Below are 8,912 nucleotides of genomic sequence, written 5' to 3'. Positions count from 1 at the left end.
TGAAACTGAAATCTATTCATATTTGTGTTTATTTTTTTTGTTTCGAAATTGCCTCACTGGAGATGTTTGTCGACAAGAAGATGCAGTTTCCAGCTATATGCACAATGTGAATTTCAGAAATCTAAAAGACGAAACCAATTGGAGGGTCATTCAATGAAATGAACTTGTTTATCAAATTTGTAGTTCCCAAGGACCACATGAGTAGCCCGGGGACCTGTTCTAAACATAGCTGCTATTCTACAAAAAATATATATATTATATATATATATATATATATACCCTCCTAAAAAGGTTTATAACTACCTACAGATGTCAAAAGATGGTCCTATCTTTGTCGAAATGAAATGCCTCAACTCCCTTCAACATTGCTCCTTGGGATCAAGATGTGAGCAAAGAACGACTTTTGTCTCAATGAAGCCCCTTCATTTACAATACTTCAACATAGTTCCTCGGTGCCAAAGTAATACTTTGATTGCTGCGGTCTGAGCACGAAAACTGCTAAATGTACAAAGAGGTGAATTTGCGAATGCCAACCCAGGAATATGAGGAGGTTCACTGTGTTTACATGACAATATTTTGTTTTTCATCGAACGACGCAGCGCATCGGGTGACGAAAACCTTCCAAATAGCGACGTAAAAACAAAATAAGATTGAGAAAGACTTTTAGAACGATGTGATATTTTATAGAAGAGTAAGCAATTGTAATATAACATTTCAACTCTGATGCTGAGGACAATACAGTAGGAAGAGGCGGTAATAGAAAAGAAGAGGTCGCCAAAGAACCGAATTGGCACGAAAACCGCAGGATACTGATCTAACAAATTGCTCCACATTGCAGCCAACCAGCACTGTGCTGTGACACAGGGCACTTTTCATTAATGCTGTGATTTATCAACATGGGTGCTGAGATGATCATAGCAGGGGCTTTTGATTCAGGCCGTTAGAGGTCAGACATGAGCTGTATGATTATTCTGGGATGGGTTTTAATTATTATTATAATCATTTATTTTTTTTTGACGTTCTGCCCTCCTGATTTGTCTTTGTTCAGTCCTTTTTTTTTTTTTTGGTCTTATCTGCTCCTGCTGTGAAACATCTTCTTTAAAAGTTGTCCCAAGTGCCACAGTGAAAGTAAAGTTTGAAAAAAGCCTCGCTGCATTTGCCACAGCAACCCTGGATCATCTACTTTCGTAATCTGTATTATATGTGGACCACCCTGGACACAGAACCCACTTTATCGCAGTTGATTTTGGTTCATGTTTAGTACATACAGTACATTAATTCACTTGTTTTGCTTTCCGTTTGTTTCCCTGCTCTCCTCGCACTCACACACGCAAAACACACAATCATCACGATACTCTCCCCGTGCTCTGCAAATCGCGACACACCATATTAATCCCTCAGCACTAATGTTTGTTTTCTATGTTTTATGACTGTTTGCTACCCTTTTATGTACCCTGGCTTTGCTGCCCTTAAATATATCTCTCTTATCACCCACTTTAAATTACATCGATCAACATAATACCGTAAAATTTGCTGCAAACTGTCAAAAAAACATCAACAAATCATACATAGTAACCAATTTATTCAAAATTAATGAATACGCACCCATTATATGTCACACTGAATCTTTTTATTGTGGAACGTCAATGTAATGCAATCACAAGCAAAGAGAATTACGATTATGGATTATATCACAAAATTTTAAACAGTCATACGGGAAGAAGAGCTTGAGGACTGAGCAGGGCTTTATTAGGAATGCGTCCTCATTGGCTAATTCATTTTGAGTGACAGCTAATGCCTCCGTATGTGATTTTTTTCTTTTTCTTTTTATATTCGTGTCACACTGAGCAGAGCCAGCGACAAGAATACAAGGTCCAGTTTTTGATCACCTTAAGGAAGTGTATCTATCATATATATTGAAATTACTGCACTAGGAAGTAGGGATGTTGTAACATTATGCTAATAACATGTTAGAAGCGCACAGCCACAGTTCATCAACAATTTAGCAGCGAATAACCGTTAGCTATATTGCTAAGGTTAGCTACCGTACTGTATACTATTATGGCCATTGGCCACATTTCTTTATCATCTTAAGATGAGCTGAGAATTACAGTACTGAATAAAATTAAACACTTATTACCAGTACGGCTTAAAGACGGAATTATCATAAAGGAAAAGCACAAATCCTAAATAAAATAGCTTGATTATACTCAATATCCACTTTTAAAGTTAGCCAGTCTTTCTTAATAGGTGTTGACAAAAAGAAAATAATTACAGATATAGATTTTTAGACCCTAATATTTGTATAATATTAGGGTTTATGTCAATATTAAGTTTGTGTTCATATAAAATGTTTTCCCCTCTGAAATATTTTAGTTTTGAAGGAAAACAAACATTAGGATATATGCATGTGTATGTATAATGTATACTGTATTTATACACTTGTATTGCAGGAAAAAAAACATGGACACCAGCGACATGGAGGAATGTGCACCAGGGCCAACACTTCTTAAACATGCAAAAGTGAAACGCCATTACAAGGTAATCGGGCTTGGCGGCACGGGTGACCAACTGGTTAGCACATCTGCCTCACAGTTCTGAGGACCAGGGTTCAAATCCTGGCCTCACCTGTGTGGAGTTTGCATGTTCTCCCCGTGCCTGCGTGGGTTTTCTCCGGGCACTCCGGTTTCCTCCCACATCCCAAAAACATGCACGGTAGGTTGATTGAGGACTCTAAATTGCCCATAAGTGTGAATGTGTGCGCGAATGGTTGTTTGTATATATGTGCCCTGCGATTAGTTGGCGACCGGTTCAGGGCATACCCCGCCTCTCGCTCTAGCTGGGATAGGCTGCAGCACGCCCGCGACCCCTGTGAGGATAAAGCGGTACAGAAAATGGATGGATGCCAAGTCACACTTGGATGGATGCCAAGTCACACTGCCAAGTCTCCGATATCCGGCATGCTTTTATGCAGGTGATGATGAAGGCTGATGGATGACAGGTACGTGGAGCTGATTAGAGACAGGGAAGGAGAGAGAGAGGATGAGGGGAGCGCAAAGCACCTCCCAAACTCCAACAACAGACTGCAAACTCCAACAACAGACTGCAAGGCACAGCTCATGACAGTACCCCGCCTCCTGGCGTCCTACTAGGTTTCGCCGGGTTAGCCGCATAAAAGGATCCAAATGGCCAGGTCTTTGCTCATGATCATGATATTCCTCAGGTACTCGGGAGAGGTCAACAAGTGTGGCAGATGGTGGTGGTTTACAGGAGGGCGGTATGGCAGAGAGCAGGCAGTGTGAATGACAGTGAGGGGTCCAGCCAGTGATTGACAAGCTTGTCCAGTCTACGGTTATGTTTTCTGAGCCAGGGAATTCCGAGGACTAGCGGCGTCTCAGGGGAAGGGATGACAAAAAGAGGGATGTTCTCACGATGGTTACCGGAAATAATCAGGGTGAATGGAACAGTTTGGTGTGTGACAGGAGATATGACTCGCCCATCCAGGGCTGTAACTTTCTTGGGAGACGGAAGTGGGTGGAGAGGGAGTTGGAGCCGAAATGCCAGTCCTTCATGGATGAAATTGTCATCTGCACCAGAATCAATGAGGGCAATTACGGGTGTATTGTGAGTGGGACCAAGAATGCAAGCAGGAACAGTCATACGGGAAGAAGAGCTTGAGGACGTAGTAGTTTGACTCACCACGGTGCTCTCAGGTGGTGGTAAGCCTGGTCTTTTGGGCGTAAGGGGCATGAAGCAATGAAGTGACCGGCTTTACCACAATAAATACACAGTCGTTGGGTGACGCAACGCTGACGTTCCTGAGGGTCTAGTCGTGTGTTACCTAGTTGCATGCGCTTATCTGGTGCAGTGGGGGAGTGACGAAGGGGCAGTCGGAGGTGCAGAAGGCGGGTGAGATGCTGACGGTCCCGTGCCCACGGTGGAAGTGATCTTGCGCACTCTAACCCCCCTCTCTCGAGCTCTCTCCCGTAGCCGGTTGTCAAGACGGATGGAAAGTGAAATAAGATCCTCGAAAGAGGAGGGCTCATCTCGTGCAGTGAGCTCATCCTTCAAAAATATTCCCCTCAGTGCTGCGTCATCCCACCCACATACAGAATTCTACGGAATATGAAGCACCAGAACTAGCGCCCTGAGTGAGCGTAAGGAGGCGGCGGGTAGCTTCTGTGCCATGAACGGGGTGATAAAAACCTTCTTGAGTTCGGCGAAAAAGGAATCAAATGACAGGAGTACTGGGAAAGAGTTGTGCCATAGTGTGGTTGCCCATTTGGCTGCTTTGCCACAGAGAAGGTTAGTGACAAACGCGACCTTGGATTGTTCAGAGGGATAACTTAGCGGTTGTAGGTTGAAAACTAGGGAGCAATTTTCAAGGAATTGGCTCCATACACCTAAATCCCCAGAGTAGGGCTCGGGCGGAGGGACGTGAGGTTCTTTGTACAGGGGGTGGGGTGGCTCGGAGGCTGCGGGCTCGGAAGGATTACTTACGGGAGATCGGATTGCATTTTTGTGGTAAGGTGGTAGACTTGTTGTGTGAGGGAATGTGAGGATGCCATTGTCTCTTGCAGAGCCTTGTCCTGTCTCCCTATGCGGGCGCCTTGGAGGGTGAGTGCTTGTTGTAGCGCCTCCGGAGTTGCTGGGTCCATGCTGGCCAGAGAATTCTGTCACGATATGATGTTAATGGGACCCAGAAGCAAGCGGAGGCTGAAAGGATTGTGGTGACAGGTGTATTGAAGCGGATATTTAGAATGGATCCTTGGGCCCTATTCGCAGGTTGCTTGGGTGGCTTGGCGGCGTGGCAGAGGAGGGCAGCACAACGGGGAAAATGGAGGGCTCACGCAGGAGAGAAACTAATACTCTACCAAGAGTTTCCGATATCCGGCAGGCTTTTATGCAGGTGATGATGAGGGCTGATTGATGACAGGTGCGCGGCTGAGGTGGAGCTGATTAGAGAGAGAGAGAGAGAAGGAGGGAGCGAGAGAGAGGGCGAGAGTAGCGCAAAGCGCCACCGAAGCCCCAACAACAGACTACAAGGCACAGCTCATGACAATTTTTTTACCGTACGTTTACTTGGGTTTTCTTTGTTCGATATTTACATTTGGTTGATGATTTTAAAGTGGGGAAACTGCAAAAAAAGAAAAGAATTTGAGAAGAAGACCAATACTTTTTTTTACAGCACTGTATAACATGTTCATGACGAAGTGTTACATGACCAGATGGTTCATCCTGCATGCACTGCAGTGGATATTTTGCATGTAACATCAAGAAAAAGGGAATATGTCCACCACCACTATCATGTGCATTCAAAGAGGATCATTTCATACTGAATAAACTAGAACTCTCTGAGGGGAAGAGATTATTATCCTTCTCTCTTATTGTTGTCTTGTCTCCCCTTTGGAGACATGCCCTTGCTGAGACAGTTGTCAGGATTAGCTTGGATGCAAAAGCTTTGGACACTGACCTATAATGTACTTTCAGAGAGGGAAATGTCAGATTAAAAAGAAAGTTCCACAGTAAGATTGTCTTTGTTAGTAATATTGAACTTGATTTCTCTGTATTAAATGAAAATTTGTATGTGAATTTGTACTGCTCGCTGTCTAATTTGGCTAATCAGACTATCTTAAAATGACACTTAGCAATCCTTATCATGAAAAAGTTTATTGTCTCCATCTTAACTAACAGCTAAACATAAGTCTGATCTTAGTCACTACAGACATCATACCATTCTGTACCATTTCCATTTACTGTATATTATTATTTTTTAAAGTACAAAACATTGTCTTACAACTGAGGTGTCCTTGACAGCACAACTCTGAATTTTATTTTAATTATTATTAAAAAAAATTAAGAATGAATATCTTGAAATTGCAGACCTAGAAGATTGCTGTCCGCTTGTTATCAGTCAAGAGTTCAATCAGATATCGAAAAAGAGATTTACTTAACCACGCTTATTTGAGCCAGAATACGGAGTGAGAAAAAGCACTGTGAGAGTACAAGGTGCCCTTAAATCATGAAGGGGGGGGGGGGGAAACCTTTCAGCATGCTGTTAAGAGTCCAACAGACATAAAATACCATTTGTCTACGACAGCATTTATGTACACTGTGTATCTGCTCAGTAAATCCAGCCTGTTTTAAATCCTGGCTGTCAGATTATCACACCCCGTAGTATTAGTGACTGTAAGACGACAGCGTTTTGTGTTTGTTTAAACCACAGCCAGTGTTCCGAGGCAACTGGATTCACCAGATTATAGCCATATAATTACGCAAAACCCAAGCTTCAAACGGATAAAATTGTGGAGTCCCACACCAATCACTGTCCGAGAGATAAAGACACAAGCTGTGGAGTTTTGGTTAAGAAAGGGAACATTATGAACCATAGAGTTTGAATGGATGTTGCATGTCAATCAAACATCTACAGTATCCATCCCTCCAAACTTAGTACACTTTAAAAAGGACTACACACTGAATTGGGTGCCAGTCAATAGCAGGACAGTTCTGAATAGTGCTTTGCGTGGGAATGACGAACCGTAGTCAACAGTTTGATCTGATTGGCATGTAACGGATGTGACAGACAGAAAGTTCTTTTCCCTTTGTATACTGGTGCTGTACATGTGTGATGGACAGACTTTTGTGCATCCAAAGCTGTGTATCACTGTTCCATCAGCATTGTGACCATCCCAGACCCTCCTGGGACACGTCCTGATTTTGGGACCTAAGGCTGTGTTCGCACTTCTAGTTCAATACTCTGGTCTAGACCAAGCATTTAAATCTCACAAAACGTAAATTGATAAATCCACCCATTTTCTATCGCACTTACTGTCTCCTCATTAGGGTCCTGGGTGTGCTGGAGCCTATCGCAGCTGACTTCGGGCGAGAGGTCTTCATAAAAAAATCTTGTTATTTTTACAAGCTTCTCAAATTTTGCAAGGATTACCAAGTGGCTTGCTAGAATTCACGTGAAGCCTTGTTACCCGAGAGGCCAAGTTTTTACATTCTGTTCTAACAAAACGATAGACTTTGGCTTGGTGCCATTATTAAGGGAGATGTTCACAGTTTTGTGTTTTTCAGCATGTATAGTTTAGATTGTTTTAAAATAAACACTGTCAGTGTGCAATGTGTTGCATCTTTGGTTTAAAAGGCTCCTGCAGTAACTCTTTGAAAAATGACAAAAATATCCCCAGGTAGTTAGTTGAGCGCAAACTAGAGGGGCAAACTAGAAGAACAAAAGCTGTCAGGGAAGAAGGTATCTCCTCTCTCTTTGAGTAGTTAACATTGATTTTACATGAACAGTATGTGACTGTTTAAAACGCCACGCCCCCGTTCGGAACGCACCCTGAATGAGTCGCTCTCAGCAAGCTTCCTCTCAAATTTCTCAGAGCAATAAATTGGCTGTCGCAATATCTAATGTTTTAGTTTGTCTCATACATTCGGTTCTGTGATTTGGCAGAGCAGGCAACTGTGAAAGGAGAGAGAGGAGTTTTATAGTGTTCCTTAAAGTTGAAACGCTAACAAATACGCAGGGAACAGTCATTTCAAAACTTAATGCCGTTGGTGCACGATCAACGCGCGCTCATCGTGATGGGAAACTGTACTTTACTGCGAAGCACAACTGACTCGAAAACGAAACCGACAGGTGAGAAACAAATAATAAAACACACATTGACAACTATTAATATGGGGAAACACAAAAAAACATCTACGGGAATCGAGCTTGAGACATAGTTAAAAGACATTTTGTGCCGCAGTGGGAATATTATATTTTTCTAAAGAGTTTGACATAAATCAAGCACATTCAATTTGCTTCTGGGTTGCTTTTTACCACAGTAAACATTTATATTACGGGACTTAACTCCACTCTAATTTATCTTTGCCCTGGAATGAGGTGCTCATGATGAATCTCCCCTCTGCATTAGTAAGACTTTCATGGAACCGTTTTCCTTTTTATGTAACAATTTAATTAGACTGAGCTAAAATTAGAAAATGTGGTGTTAGTCATTCTTTTTGCAGAGTCCAGTGTAGAAATGTGACAATATCTCTACAGGGAGAGAAAGATGCAATAAAATGTTAGGATGGTTAAAAAGCTGGACACTTTCATTCCATTATTACTTACATACTATTGCAATATTAGTCATTCCAACTACCGGAGACAAATTCCTTGTGTGTTTTTTGGACATACTTGGCAAATAAAGATGATTCTGATTCTGATTTGGATTCCAATATGCTATCGCCCCCTGGAGGTGATCAAAAAGGTGTGGCCTACACTTTCCTACCAATACGACAGGGGTACATATGACCGCATATACGTACAGTTGTGCTCATAAGTTTACATACCCAGGCAGAATTTGCCTGGCCCTTCATGTTTTCTTTGAACAATTGTACCCATCTTACAAATTCTGCCTGGCTAATCAAACATATGAGTACAACTGTGCCTTTTCTCATTTACTAAATAAAAGTAGGTTTGTGAATTTCAAAATGAGAGCAAGTAACAAAAAACAAAGTATTATGTGTTCAAATAAAGTGCTTAACGTCAGAATAATTCGAATCAAAATCATGCATTGTAAAAATGCATTATACATAGGTAGAAGGGTTTTCAAAAATTTTGAGGTCAACTTTGGGGGTGTGCATTATACACGAGAAATTACGGTAATCAGTCCTTGAGTAGCTTTTTCACAGAGTACTTACTCTTGGTCAAGTACCTATTTGGAGGAATATTAAGTACTTTTACTTGAGTGTCATTATTCTCAAGTAAAAGTACCGTTACTCGAGTACAATATTTGGCTACTTTGCCCACGTCTAGCTAAGTGAATTGTAGGTCCTAGTTTGAATGTGTTGACCATGAAAATGAATCACTTGATTCATAGAACAGATGTCCGCAATTAAGCATCGGAACCTTTTGGGCA

This window comes from Phycodurus eques, chromosome 9 (genome assembly GCF_024500275.1).
Source record: "Phycodurus eques isolate BA_2022a chromosome 9, UOR_Pequ_1.1, whole genome shotgun sequence".
Lineage (NCBI taxonomy): Eukaryota > Metazoa > Chordata > Actinopteri > Syngnathiformes > Syngnathidae > Phycodurus > Phycodurus eques.
The sequence above is the reverse complement of the archived record's forward strand: the minus strand, read 5'-3'. Positions refer to the sequence as shown.